Here is a 15,700-nt window from a genome sequence, read left to right on the forward strand (position 1 = left end):
CCAAAAGGTATAATGCTAAGCAAAGTAAGTCAGACAAGGCAAATACTATATTTCACTTATATGCAGAATTTAAGAAAAAAAAGGACAAAGGAAAAGGAAATACACAAAAACAGACTTAAATACACAGAACAAGCTCATGGTTGCCAGAGGGATGGAGGATACTGAGAGGAGTGAAAAAGACCAAGGAGATTACAAGTACACCTATTGTGATGAACATGAATAATGTATAGAATTGTTGAATCATATTGTACACCTGAAATTAATGCTAATTGTACTTCCATAAAAAATAAGAAATTATAGAAACAAAGGAAAATGGAAACACAACATAATAAAACCTATGAGATGTTGTAAAAGCAGTTGTGAGAGGGAAATTAATAGCATAAATTCATATTTTAAGAAAGGTAAAACATCTTGTGCTTGCTTTGACAGCACATATGCTAAAACCAGAACGATACAGAGTTTAGCATGGCCTCTGTGCAAGGATGACAAGCAAATTTGCGAAGCGTTCTGTATTTTTGCACCGTGTGGGGCTCTGCTCTGACAGTGCAGGATGTTTCTCTCTCTCCCTCCATCCCTCCCCCCTCTCAAAATAAATAAACTTAAAAAAATTAAAAAAAAGAAAGTAAAACATCTCAAAGATGTATCCTAACTTTACACTTCAAGAATTAGAAAAGGGAGAACAAAGTCCACAGTTAGCAAAAGAAAGGACAACAGAGATCAGAGTGGAAATGAGAGACTAGTAGATAGAAATCAATTGGTAACTTTTTAAAAAACGTATACTTTAGTAAGCATGTAAACAAATAGGTACTCTTTTGGAGAAACTGACCAAGATGCATCTATTAGGGGACGCAAGTGTTCATCTAAATTTTCTATGTTTTTTTTTTTTTTTACGGAATATTTATTGAAGTTGATTAAAGTATAATTTCTCATGTGCCATATTGGAAGTCCTTTATCGTAAGGACTATTCTTTTGTTTAATGACAAACAGCAGCCACATGGTCAGTGATTTTTTTTGGACCTCCACATTGGATACATTCAATTTCTTCTTGAGACACAAGTTTCTTTCTGTATTTCTGAGGTAACGCTTTTATTATTTGTGCAGTATCTGGTGGATCCAGATGCATCAGCAAGTCTGGTGATTTGCCTCCCTTAGAAATTGAAGAAGACTGAGATGGTTGTCCTACTGATCACAAAGCTTCTGATACACTGACTTTAGAATTGTCTCTTCTGGGGGCTCCTGGGTGGCTCAGTCGGTTGAGCATCAGACTCTTGATATTGGCTCAGGTAGTGATCTCGTGTGGGATTGAGCCCGGTGTCAGGGTCTGTGCTGTGTGTTAAGCCTGCTTAGGATTCTCTCTTCTTCTCTCTCTTGAACATGTTTTCTCTCTCAAAGTAAATATTTGAAAAGACTGGTGTCTTCTGTCAGGGAACCTTAATGGAATATGTGGCTTGACTACCTGAATGACCTTGCTGGCAGATGCCATCTTGGTGCCCATCATGACTCTGAGATGGGGCAGCTTCTGGGGTACTTGGTAGCCACAGAGATAACCATAAGTGTTTTTTTAAAATAAACAAAGTTGATGAACTTTTAGCTACACTAACTCAAGAAAGAGCGAACACTCAATAAAAGTAAAATCAGAAATGAAAAACCAGACATTACAACTTACACTACAGAAATACATCGGGTCCTTAGAGATTATGATCATATACCACTAAATTGCATAAAGTAGAAGCAGTTTAAATATGTAAATCAATAAATACCATTAACAGAATGAAAGATAAAAATCATACAGTCAAATCTCAATAGATGCACAGCATTTGACAGAATATGATATTTTTTCATGGTAAACATCTACAAACATTTGGAAATAAAAGGATATCTCAACATATTTGAAACCACTTATAATAATCTCACACCTTAACATGTGCAACAATGAATAATTCAAAGGTTTTCCTGTAAGATCAGAATGAGACACAGTTGCCTACTATCATCACTCTTAGGCAACATAGTGCTAGAAGTCCTAGCTATAGAGAAATTAGGCACCAGACAAAGAAATGAAAGCAATCTATATTGGAAAGGAAAAAGTAAAATTGTCATTTGCAACTGATATGATCTTACATATGAAAAATCCTAAAGACTCACCCAAAAAGTATTGGAACTTATCAAACAGATTAGTAAAGTTGCAGGATATAAAATCAACACTTAAAAACCAGGTTTCAGGGGTGCCTGGGTGGCTCAGTTGGTTAAGCATCTGGCTCTTGACTTCGGCTCAGGTCATGATCTCATGGTTCATGAGATTGGGTCCCCTGTTGGGCCCTGCTCTGACAGTGTGAACGGCCTGCTTGGGATTCTCTTTCTCCCTCTTTCTCTGCTCCACTCTGCTCATTCTCTTTCTAAAAAATAGTTAAACTTAAAAAAAATCTGTTGCATTTCTCTACACTACCAAAAAATATCTGAAAAAGAAACAAAATTATGCCACTTACAGTTTTACCAAAAACAATGAAAAACTTAGGAATATATTTAACAGAGAAGGTGAAAGACGTACAATAAAAACTATAAGACCTTGGTGAAAGAAATTGAATACAACAAATGGACAAATACCTTGTTTTCTTGGTACAGAATAATATTGTTATTGTTACAATGTCCATACTACCCAAAGCCATGGATAGTTGCAATGCAAACTTTATAAAAAATGCAATGGTATTTTTAATAGAAATTGAAACGTCAACCTAAAATTTGTATGGAACCATGAAAGACCCTAAATAGGTATAGCAATAATTAGGAGGAAGAACAAAGCCAGAGACGTCATGCTTCTTGATTTCAAACTAAACTGCAAAGCTATAGTAATTACAACAGAATGGTACTGAAGAGGAAGAAAGATTGCAAAGTAGGAAGATTCTGAGCTCACTTAGTCCTGTGGGCACACCATGGCTACAAGTAAATATAATGCAACTCACTGTGAGAAAGACCTGGAGACTAGCAAAACAGCTCTTCCACAGCTAAAGATAAGAAGATAAAGCCACCTCAAGAAGGGCAGAAGGGGAAAACATGTTTGGGAGCTAAACCCCCAATGTTACAACCCACAAATGGGAGGGATATCACAGGTGCAGAGGCCTTCCCTGTGGAGTGATGGGTTGAAGTCCCAAATTTGACACCTCCTACCAGGAAGATTTGTCCTGGAAGATGAGCCCCCATAATGTCTGCTTTTCAAAACCAGTGGGGCTTGATGCTGGGAGACCCAGAGGGCTTTAGGAAACGAAGACTCCAGCTTCAAGGACCCATGCACCATATCACTTGCTCTGAGAACCATCACAAAAAGAAGCAGTTTGCAAAGCACCAGGCCTATACATGATGGATATTTGTTGACTGATTTTAGGGCATGTGCTGGATGGGCAGGGATCTGTAGGAAATTTCCCTGGTGAGTGGAATTTTTATTGCTCTTCCTCATCCTGCCTTGGGGCCCCAGTGCTGGAAGGAGCCAGTTCGGATACTTTTCATCTACCTTGCTAGCACCACTCACCTTGCCCTGGCATCATCCTGTGGACCCACCTTGCTCCCCCTCCTGCCCTGGCAGGAACTACTCCATTGCAGCTCCTGCCTTGCCACATCTGGGGAATAGCCTTGATAGGGACTAGTGCCTCTTTAATGTCACTCCTGCCCTAGCTAGGAGGGGGCCAGCTCTGCTCACAAGCAGGTCTATGGCAATCATAGGTGAGTCTTGGAGCCAACCACACTGGAGGGGCCAATCCCAGCCATAAGCATTCCCACAGAGAGTGCAGCTGGGCCTCTCATCTAGCTACACCAGGGGTCAGTCCCACACACAATAGTAGCTGTGGCCAGGCATTGCTGCCAGTTGGGCCAGGGACTAGCCCCACCCACCAGTGTTCTATCAGCAGTCATGGCCTGGTTCCAGAAGGAGGGTACATGCAGTCCATTCAGGGGATACCCATAGAGACTGGCTCTGGTGTCCATGGGAGATTACAGTACTGAGCCCCACAGGATAGCTTCTACATAAGCCATGACCTTCTACATAAGGCCATGACAGGAGATGTAGCTGTCTTACCCAATATATAAAAATAAACACAGAGGCAGACAAAACAAGGGAGAGAAATGTGTTCCACATGAAATAAGACAAATCATCAGAAAAAAACTAAACAAAATGGACACAATCTATGTGATAATGAGTTCAAAATAATGATTATTAAGATTCCCACCACTCTTGAGAGAAGAGTGAATAAACTCAGTGAAAACTTACACCAAGAGATGGAAAAAACAAATCAGAGCTAAAGAATACAATAACTAAGATGAAAAAAAAAACACAAGAGGCAATCAACAGATTAGATGATGTGGAAGAACTGTGCTCTGAAAGACAAGGTAGTATAAATCATCCAAGATGACAGCAGAAAGAAAAATGACATTTAAAAAGTAAGGATAAGTTGGGGTGCCTGGGTGGCTCAGTCAGTTAAGTTGGCTCAGGTCATGACCTCTTGATCCATGAGTTTGAGCCCCACCATCAGGCTCTGTGCCAACAGCTTGGAGCCTAGAGCCTGCTTCGGATTCTGTGTGTCCTCTCTCTGCCCCTCCCCAGCTCATGCTCTGTCTCTCTCTTAAAAGTAAATTTAAACACTTAAAAAAAAATGAGGATAAGAGATGACCTCTGAATATACAAATATTCACATTTTTTGTGTCCCCAAAGGAAAACAGAGACAGGGGCAGAAAATTCATTTGAAGAAATAATAATTGAAAATTTCCCTAGCCCAGGAGGGAAACCAAATATTCAGGTCTAGGAAGCACACAGAAGCACAAAAAAGATGCACCCAGAGAGGTCCACACTAAGACACATAATAACTAAAATGTCAAAAATTAAAGATAGAGAATCTTAAAAGCAATAAGAGAATCCATTAATTGATAAATGGATAAAGAATATGTGGTGTGTGTATATTATATTAGATACAATGGAATATTATTCAGCCATGATAAAGCATTTGTGACAACATAGATGGAACCAAGCTAATAGTCCTCTCCAACTGTTCCCAGCCAATGGTACCACCCCACACCTCAGAGCTCAGATGGGGTTACTGGGGCACCTGGGTGGCTCAGTCGGTTGGGCGTCTGACTTTGGCCCAGGTCATGATCTCCTGGTTTGTGGCTTTGAGCCCCACATCAGGCTCTCTGCTGACAGCTCAGAGCCTGGAGCCTGCTTCAGATTCTGTGTCTTCCCCTCTCTCTGCCCCTCTCCCACTCATGGTCTGTAGGTTTCTCAAAAATAAATGTTAAAAAATTAAAAAAAAGAATAAAGATGTTACCAGCAGACATGTTCAGAAATCTAAATTGAGCTGACTGATAAAGAGCAGTCTCTGTCAAAGTGAAATCGTGAAGTCTGGAAAAGGCAAGTGCTTATTCAAATACACAGATACCAATGTAAAAATAATGACAAAAAATCTGGTAAACATGACACTACCAAAGCAGTGTCAATAATTAAACCTAAGGAAATGTATATTCATAATTGTCACACAAAGAATTCAGAAAAGTTCTCTTAAAGTAGTTTAACAAACTACATGGGCACACAGATCACTAAATGAAATTAGGAGAACAATGCATGAAAAAATAAGGTCAAATAGAGACCATAAAAAAATACTCCCAGAAATTATAGAGATGAAAAATACATGGAACAGAAGAATTCAATAGAGAGCTTCAAAAGTTGACTAGTGCATGCAGAGGAAAGAATTAATGACCTATATGACAAGACATTTGGAATTATCCAGTCACAGGAGCAAAAAGAGGGAAAAAGTAAAAAAGATTGAGGAAAAACTTATTGGACTTATGGGACATAATGAAAAGAAACAATATTCACATTATGGGAATTCTAGAGGAAGAAGAGAAAAAGGGATAAAAAGCATTTTTAAGGCAATAATGGTTAAAGGCTTCTTCAAACTTGGGAAAAACTTATGTCCTGGTCCATTAGACTTAAAGTACCCAACAGTGGTTGAACCTGATTAGGGCTACAACAAGACATATGATTAAATTGTCAAAAGTCAAACACAACACATTAATTTTGAAAGCAGCCAGAAGAAAGTTCCATATGAAGAAATCCCCATAATGCTATTGGTGGATTTCCCAGCAAAACTTTTCAAGTTAGGGGAGAGTGGAATGATATATTTCAAATTCAGAAAGAAAAAAAAAGCCAACAAAGATTTCTGTACCCAACAAAACTGCCCTTTAGAAAAGGAGAGATCAGGGAGAGTGGGGTCAACATGGCAGAGAAGTAGGGGGATCCATACTTCCCACACCTCTCAAACAAAAAAGTGAAGCCAAAGGACTTTGAACCCCAGAGTCTGGGAGGAAAACAGACTGAATCTACCAGGAAGAAAATGGGAAAACTGGAGAAAAGATAGGTGGGTGATTATGAACTGGGGGAGATAAAAAAGGCCACATGGGCATGGAGGGGAGGGACCCCCTTCTGCCGAGAGACAAAGGGAAGAGAAAGCGGCTAGGGAAGTGTAGGACCATATCTGGACAGGAAAAGACCTCAGACTGAGACTGAGAGGGATCCTATCTCTAATTGTGGGGCTTTCTTTGGACTGGGGCCAGTTCTCTGTTTGAGCACCTGGGGAGGAGGGGAGCCAGTCCTGGCTTTGGCGGTAGGTCAGGGGCACAGTCTGCAGTTGGAGAAAGCGGTCCCCTCCTAGAGGGCTGCACGATAGTACAAAGCCTGCCTGCGCTGCCACTCCCGGGCTCAGTGGCTGGCAGTTTGCAGTAGGAGAAAGCAGCCCCCTCTCTGAAGTGCTGTGGGAAAAGAAAAAGCCTGCCTGTGGCCGCCACCCCTGGGGCTTGGCGGTGAGGTTAGCAGTGCAGTCTGCAGTAGGAGAAGGCAGTCCTCTCTGAAGTGTGGTGACACAGACAAAGCCAGCTGGGATCACATATCAGGTGCAGAGAGAGGCGCTTCCCCAGTACCAGAGCGCATGGAGTGGGGCTTTGAATCCTGGTCAAGCGGAGGGTCAGGGGAGCTGGCAGAGTGAGAAGGACCACCCCCTCTGCGCCTGCAGCACAGTAAGGACTACTCAAAAGGAGTCCACCCGTCCAGGTCCATGGAGAAGACACTAGGGGATCACCATTCTGCCCTTCCCCGCACCCCCACTGGGGCTTCAGGGATCAGTCCCGGGGTCCATGGTGGAGGTGGGTCCAGACTACACCAAACCACACCCCTTCACACCAGGTAACTGAATCTACAGGAGCTGGGCAGACCCTGTCGAAAGCTCCTCCAGACAAGTGCTGCAGCATTGCCTGGATTAACTCAAGGTCAATTCTGGATATATAGATATAGTCTTCTCCCCATTTCTCCTCCTTATCTCTTCCCTCCCCTAGGCTGATTACTCTGGTTATTGGTTTGCCTAAACAGATGTATTTAATCCATTCTCTTGATACATGTTCTTCACCTCTTTACATTCCTTTCTCTCTCTCTAGAATAATCAAGGCATATAGTTTCTCTCTCTGGGTAACTTTATCTTCGTTTCTTTTCCCCTGCCCCTTCTTTATTTTCCTTTCTCTCCCTCTACATTAAGCCTTTTAGTCTCTCTGCCTAGTCAATGTTTATTTTTTCTACCCCCCCCCCCCACGCCCCATAATTTCTCTGTATGTGCTCTTCCATCAGCACCGCCTCCACCCTCTTACTTACTTGTAGTTGGTGTTTTTGGGTTTTTTTAGTTTTTTGTCTTTGTTTGCATTATTTGTTTGTGTGTGTATGCATGTTTTTGTCTCCTGTTTGTCTGTTTTCTTTATAGGGCTACTCCAAGGAACAAATCAAAGCACACCTGCTGGGGGGGGGTCCAAAATATCACTAAGAGTAGGGTAATAAAATAACCAAAGTCACAACAACAGAGAGCAAGTAACAATCTCCAAAAAGATGCCTCCTGAAGGGCCAGGACATGGAGAGTGTATGACCGCCCCCCCCCCCCCACTTTACTATAGCAGTGCTCACAGGTGCAGAGCACACAAGCTTTTAAAATGCATAAGGGACAGAAAACTACCCAAAATTATGAAATGAAAGAATTCTCCTCAAAAGAAATTCCAGGAAGTAGCAACAGCTAACAAATTGATCAAAACCGATTTAAGCAAAATAACTGAACAAGAATTTAGAAAAATTGTCATAAAGTTAATTGCTGGGCTTAAAAGCATAGAGGACAGCAGAGAATCTATTGCTACAGAGATCAAGGGACTAAAAAATAGTCATGATGAATTAAAAATGCTATAAATGAGGTGCAAAATAAAATGGAGTCAGCCACAGCATAGGTTGAAGAGGCAGAGGGGAGAAGAGGTGAATTAGAAGATAAAATTATGGAAAAAGAGGAAGGTGAGAAAAAGGGAGATTAAAAAATCCAGGAGTACAAGGGGAGAATTAGAGAACTAAGTGATGCAATCAAACAGAACAATATCCGTATCATAGGAATTCCAGAAGGAGAGAGAGAGAAAGGGGCTAAAGGTGTACTTGAACAAATCATAGCCAAGAACTTCCCCAATCTGGGGAAGGAAATAGGCATTGAAATCCAAGAGGCACAGAGAACTCCCTTGAGATGTAACTTGAATCAATCTTGTGTATGACCTATCAGAGTGAAACTGGCAAAACAAGAATAAAGAGAGAATTCTGAAAGCAGCTAGGGATAAATGGGCCCTAACATACAAAATAGACACATAAGGGTAGTAGCAGACCTATCTACTGAAACTTGGCAGGCCAGAAAGGAATGGCAAGAAATCTTACATGTGATGAACAGGAAAAATATGCAGCCAAGAATCCTTTATACAGCAAATCTGTCATTCAGAATAGAAGGAGAGATAAAGGTTTCCCCAAACAAACAAAAACTGAAGAAATTCATCACCACTAAACCAGCACTACAAGAGATCCTAACGGGGATCTGTGAGTGAAAGGTTTCAAGGACCACAAAGTACCAGAGAAATCACTACAAGCATGAAACCTAGAGATAACATAATAACTCTAAACCCATATCTTTCAATAAAACACTGAATGTAAATGGACTAAATGCTCCAATCAAAAGACATAGGGTAACAGAATGGATAAAAAAACAAGACCCATCTATTTTCTGTCTACAAGAGACTATTTTAGACCTGAGGACACCTGAAGATTGAAAATGAGGGGATGGAGAACTATCTATCATGCTACTGGAAGTCAAAAGAAAGCTGGAGTAGCCATACTTGTATCAGACAAACTAGACTTTAAATTAAAGGCTGTAACAAGAGATAAAGAAGGGCATTATATAATTATAGAGTCTATCCATCAAGAAGGGCTAACAATCATAAATGTCTATGCACCGAATTTGGTAGCACCCAAATATATAAAACAATCGCAAACATAAGCAACCTTATTGATAAGAATGTGGTAATTGCAATGGATAGATCTAGACAGAGAATCAATAAAGAAACAATGACCCTGAATGATATATTGGACCAAATGGACTTGACAGATATATTTAGAACTCTGCATCCCAAAGCAACAGAATATAGTTTCTTCTTGAGTGCACAGGGAACATTTTCCAAGATAGATCACATACTGGGTCACAAAACAGCCCTTCATAAGTATACAAGAATTGAGGTCATACCATGCACACTTTCAGACCACAATGCTATGAAACTTGAAATCAACCACAGGAAAAAGTCTGGAAAACCTCCAAAAGCATGGAGGTTAAAGAACACCCTACTAAAGAATGAATGGGTCAACCAGGCAATTAGAGAAGAAATTTAAAAATATATGGAAACAAATGAAGATGAAAATACAACAATCCAAACTCTTTGGGTTGCAGCAAAGGCAGTCCTGAGAGGAGAATACATTGCAATACAAGCCTGTCTCAAGAAACAAGAAAAATCCCAAAGACAAAATCTAACAACACACCTAAAGGAACTAGAAGCAGAATAGCAAAGACACCCCAAACCCAGCATAAGAGAAATAATAAAGATCAGAGCAGAAATAAACAATATAGAGTCCAAAAAAACAATAAAAAAAACCAAAACAGTAGAGCAGTTCAATGAAACCAAGAGTTCGTTTTTTGAAAAAATAAACAAAATTGATAAACTTCTAGCCAGGCTTCCCAAAAAGAAAAGAGAGAGGACCTAAATAGATAAAATCATGAATGGAAATGGAATTATTACAACCAATCCCTCAGAAATACAAGCAATTATCAGGGAATACTATGGAAAATTACATGTCAACAAACTGGACAACATGGAAGAAATGGAAAAATTACTAAACACCAACACACTTCCAAAACTCAAACGAGATGAAACAGAAAATCTGAACAGACCCAAAACTAGTGAAGAAATTGAATCAGTTATCAAAAATCTCCCAACAAATAAGAGTCCAGGACCAAATGGCTTCCCTGGGGAATTCTACCAGACATTTAAAGCAGAGGTAATACCTATCCTTCTCAAGCTGTTCCAAAAAAGTAGAAAGGGAAGGAAAACTTCCAGACTCACTCTATGAAGCCAGCATTACTTTGATTCCCAAACCAGACAGGCCCAGCAAAAAAAGAGAAGTACAGGCCAATATCCCTGATGAATATGGATGCAAAAATTCTCAACAAGATACTAGTAAATCGAATTGAACAGCATATAAAAAGAATTATTCACCATGATCAAGTGGGATTCATTCCTGGGCTGCAGGGCTGGTTCAACATTCACAAATCAATCAATGTGATACATCACATTAATAAAAGATAAAAACCATATGATCCTGTCAATTGATGCAGAAAAAGCATTTGGCAAAATTCAGCATCCTTTCTTAATAAAAACCCTTGAGAAATTCAGGATAGAAGGAACATACTTTACCATCATAAAAGCCATTTATGAAAAGCCCACAGCTAATATCATAGTCAATGGGGAAAAACTGAGAGCTTTTTCCCTGAGATCAGGAACATGACAGTGATGTCCACTCTCACTGCTGTTGTTTAACATAGCATTGGAAGTGCTAGCATCAGCAATCAGACAACAAAGTGAAATCAAAGGCATCAAAATCGGCAAAGATGAAGTCGAACTTTCATTCTTTGCAGATGACATGATACTCTACATGGAAACTCGATAGACTCCACCAAAAGTCTACTAGAACTGATACAAGAATTTGACAAAAAGTTGCAGGGTACAAAATTAATGTACAGAAATCAGTTGCATTTTTATACACCAATAATGAAGCAACAGAGACAAATAAAGAAACTGATCCCATTCACAATTGCACCAAGAATCATAAAATACCTAGGAATAAACCTAACCAAAGATGTAAAAGATCGGTATGCTGAAAACTATAGAAAGCTTATGAAGAAAATTGAACAAGATATGAAGAAATGGATAAACATACCATGCTCATGGATTGGAAGAATAAATATTGTTAAAATGTCAATTCTACCCAAAGCAATCTACACATTCAATGCAATCCCAATCAAAATTGCACCAGCATTCTTCTCAAAGCTAGAGCAAGCAATCCTAAAACTTGTATGGAACCACAAAAAACTTGAATAGCCAAAGTAATATTGAAGAAGATGACCAAAGTGGGAGGCATCACAATCCCAGACTTTAGCCTGTACTACAAAGCTGTAATCATCAAGACAGCATGGTATCGGCACAAAAACAGATATATAGACCTATGGAATGGAATAGAAACCCCAGAATTAGACCCACAAAAATATGACCAACTCATCTTTGACAAAGTAGGACAGAATATCCAATGGAAAAAAGATGGTCTCTTTAACAAATGGTGCTGGGAGAGCTAGACAGAAACATGCAGAAGAATGAAACTAGACCACTTTCTTACACCATTCACAAAAAGAAACTCAAAATGGATAAAGGACTTGAATGTGAGACAGGAAACCATCAAAACCCTAGAGGAGAAAGCAGGAAAAAACCTCTCTGACCTCAGCTGCAGCAATTTCTTACTTGACACATCCCCAAAGGCAAGGGAATTAAAAGCAAAAAATGAACTATTAGGACCTCATGAAGATACAAACTTCTGCACTGCAAAGGAAACAATCAACAAAACTAAAAGGCAACCGATGGAATGAGAAAAGATATATGCAAATGACATATCAGATAAAGGGCTAGTATCCAAAATCTATAAAGAACTCACCAACTCCACACCTGAAAAACAAATAATCCAGTGAAGAAATGGGCAGAAAACATGAATAGACACTTTTCCAAAGAAGACATCCAGATGGCCGACACATGAAAAGATGTTCAACGTCACTCCTCATAAGGGAAATACAAATCAAAACCACACTGAGATACCATCTCATGCCAGTTAGAATGGCTAAAATGAACAAATCAGGAGACTATAGATGCTGGGAAGAGAAATGGGAACTCTCTTGCACTGTTGGTGGGAATGCAAACTGGTGCAGCCGCTCTGGAAAACAGTGTGGAGGATCCTCAAAAAATTAAAAATAGATCTACCCTACTACCCAGCAATAGCACTGCTAGGAATTTGCCCAAGGAATACAGGAGTGCTGATGCATAGGGGCCCTTGTACCCCAATGTTTATAGCGGTACTTTCAACAATAGCCCAATTATGGAAAGAGCCTAAATGTCCTTCAACTGACGAATGGGTAAAGAAGATGTGGTTTATATATACAATGGAATACTACTTGGCAATGAGAAAGAATGAAATCTGGCCATTTGTAGTAATGTGGATGGAACTGGAGGGTATTATGCTAAGTGAAATAAGTCAGGCAGAAAAAGCCAGATACCATATGTTTTCACTCATATGTGGAACTTGAGAAACGTAACAGAAGACCATGAGGGAGGGGAAGAGGGAATAAAAGTTACAGAGAGGGAGGGAGGGAAGCAAACCATAAGAGACTCATAAATACTGAGAACAAACTGAGGGTTGATGGGGGCTAAGGGTTAGGGGAGAGGGGAAAGTGGGTGATGGGCATTAACAAGGGCACCTGTTGGGATGAGCACTGGGTGTTGTATGGAAACCAATTTGACAATAAATTATATTTAATAAAAAAAGGAGAGATCAAGACTTTTTCAACAAACAAAAACAGAGTTTATACCAGTAAACCTGCTTTAGCAGAATTGCCAAAGAGCTTGTTAGTGGAAGTAAAATAGTGATAATTATCATAAACACATAACAAAATAGTCTTAAACTCCCTGGTTATGGTAAACATATAGTCAAAATTAGATTCTAGTTTGTAGTTCATTTACAAGTTTAGTTTAAAAGTTAAAAATAAAATGTAGTAAAAGCAATCATAACTACGACAATCTGTTCTTGGAAACACAATACAAAAAAAAAGTGTGTAACCTGTAACATCAATACCATAATATTCAAAAGGGATGCTTTTGAAGTTAAGTTGTTGTTAGTTTAAAATAGGGTATCATGATGTTAAGATACTTTATCTAAACCTCATGGTTACTGTAAGATAAAAGAAACTCCTAGATGAGGTCCTGTCACTGAGAAAAAAAATCCCATGATTAGAAGACTTGAATTTTTAGTCATAGTCCCTAGATAATTCTCCTGAAAAAGGACAAGCAGTAAAGATGAATTTAATGTTCAACCATGCCTATAGGATAAAGCCTCCATACAAATTTCAATAGCATGTGGCTCAGAGAGCTTTTAGGTTGGTGAACACATCCTTAACCAGGAGGATGATGGACTCAACTGCACAGGCAGAGAAACTTCTGTGCTTAGGATTCTTTATGGCCTTGCCTTTTGTATCTCTTCGTCTAGCTGTTCATCTGCATTCTTTAAGTGTTCCTTTAATAAACTAATAAATAGAAGTGTTTTCCTGGGTTCTGTGAGCTGCTCTAGCAAATTAATCCAACATGAGGGTGGAGCTGTTGATTTTACCCATTCTGATGGGTGTGAGATAATATCTCATTGTAGTTTTGATTTGCATATTTCTGATAATGAGTGATGTTGAGCATCTTTTCATGTATCTGTTGGTCATCTAGATGTCTTCTTTGGAAAAATGTACATATCTGCTGCCCATTTATAAATTAGTTTATTAATTTTTGGGGTGTTGAGTTTTATAAGCTTTTAAAATATATTTTGGATACTAACCCTTATCAGATATCTCATTTGCAAATATCCTCTCCCATTCCATAGATTGCCTTTTAGTTTTGTTGACTGTTTCCTTCCTGTGCAGCTTTTTATTTTTATAAAGTTTCAATAGTTTATTTTTGCTTTTGTTGCCCTTGCCTCAGGAGACATCTAGAAAGAAGATGCTACAGCCTATGTCAAAGGAGTTACTGTTTTTGTTCTCTTCTATGATTTTTATGGTTTCAGGTCTCATATTTAGTCCTTTCATCCATTTTGCATTTATTTTTGTGTCTGGTGTAAGAAAGTGGTCCAGTTTCATTGTTTTGCATGTTTCTGTCTAGTTTTCCCAACATAATTTGTTGAAGAGATGATTTTTTTCCATTGGATATTGTTTCCTGCTTTGTGGATGATTAATTGACCATATTAATTGACCCAGTTCATTTCTGGGTTTTCTAATCTGTCCCACTGATCTATGTGTCTATTTTTGTGCCAGGACCATACTGTTTTTACCACTGCAGCTTTGTGATATAACTTGAAGTCTGGAATTGTGATGCCCTCCAGCTTTGTTTTTCTTTTTCAAGATTGCTTTGGCTTTTCCCATGCCTATTCTGGTTCCATACAAATTTTAGGATTCTTTATTCTAGTTCTGTGAGAAATGCTGGTGGTATTTTGATAGAAATTGCATTAAATGTTAGATTGCTGTAGGTAGTATAGGCATTTTAACAACATTCGTTCTTCTAATCTGTGAGCATAGAATGTCTTTCCATTTCTTTGTGTCATCTTTAATTTCTTTCATTACTGTTTTAGTTTTCAGAGTACATATCTTTCACCTCTTTGGTTAGGTTTACTCCTAAGTATCTTATGGTTTTTGATACAATTGTAAATGGGAGTGATTCCTTGATTTCTCTTTCTGCTGCCTCATTATTCTGCTGCCTCAGTAATTCAACAGATTTCTGTATATTGATTTTATATCCCGTGACTTTACTGAATTCGTGTATCAACTCTAGCAAATTTTGGGTGGAGTCTTTCAGGTTTTCTATATAAAGTATCATATCATGTGCAAATAGTGAAAATTCGACTTATTCCTTGCTGGTTTGGATGCCTTTTCTTTTTCTTGTCTGACTGCTGTGGCTAGGACTTCTAATGCTATGTTAAATAAGATTGCTGATAGTGGACATCTCAGGTTTGCTCCTGACTATGGAGGAAGAGCCTCAGTTTTTCCCCATTCAGGATAATATTAACTCTGGGTTTTTCATATATGGCCTTATTTGAGATATGTCCCCTCTGATCCTACTTTGTTGAGGGTTATCATGAGTGGATGTTGTACTCTGTCAAATGCTTATTCTGCATCTATTGAAATGATCATATGGTTCTTACCCTTTTTTTAAAGTTTATTTATTTTTAAGAGAGAAGGAGACAGAATGCAAGCAGGGGAGGTGCAGAGAGAGATGGAGACAGAGCATCTGAAGAAGGTCCCAGGCTCTGAGCTGTCAGCAGAGTCCATCGCAGGGCTTGAACTCACGAACTGTGAGTTCATGAACTGAGCTGAAGTTGGACGCTTAACTGAGCCACCCAGCTGCCCCAGCTCTTACCCTATTTTTAATGTGATGTATCATGTTAATTGATTTGAAAATATTGAACTACACTTGAAGCCCAGGAATAAATCCC

The 15,700-nt window shown here is 39.1% G+C and overlaps 1 non-coding gene and 1 pseudogene across 1 annotated transcript; one reads left to right on the forward strand and one right to left on the reverse strand.

Moving 5' to 3' along the window:
- The first annotated feature begins 413 nt into the window (after nt 1–413).
- On the forward strand, nt 414–517 carry LOC122490660. Its single transcript, XR_006299204.1, has one exon. It is a non-coding gene; the product is annotated as a U6 spliceosomal RNA (small nuclear RNA).
- A 456-nt stretch (nt 518–973) lies between these two features.
- LOC122490261 lies at nt 974–1,643 on the reverse strand (annotated as a pseudogene).
- Nucleotides 1,644–15,700: the final 14,057 nt, after the last annotated feature.

The sequence above is a fragment of the Prionailurus bengalensis genome, chromosome B2, assembly GCF_016509475.1.
Source record: "Prionailurus bengalensis isolate Pbe53 chromosome B2, Fcat_Pben_1.1_paternal_pri, whole genome shotgun sequence".
Classification (NCBI taxonomy): Eukaryota; Metazoa; Chordata; class Mammalia; order Carnivora; family Felidae; genus Prionailurus; species Prionailurus bengalensis.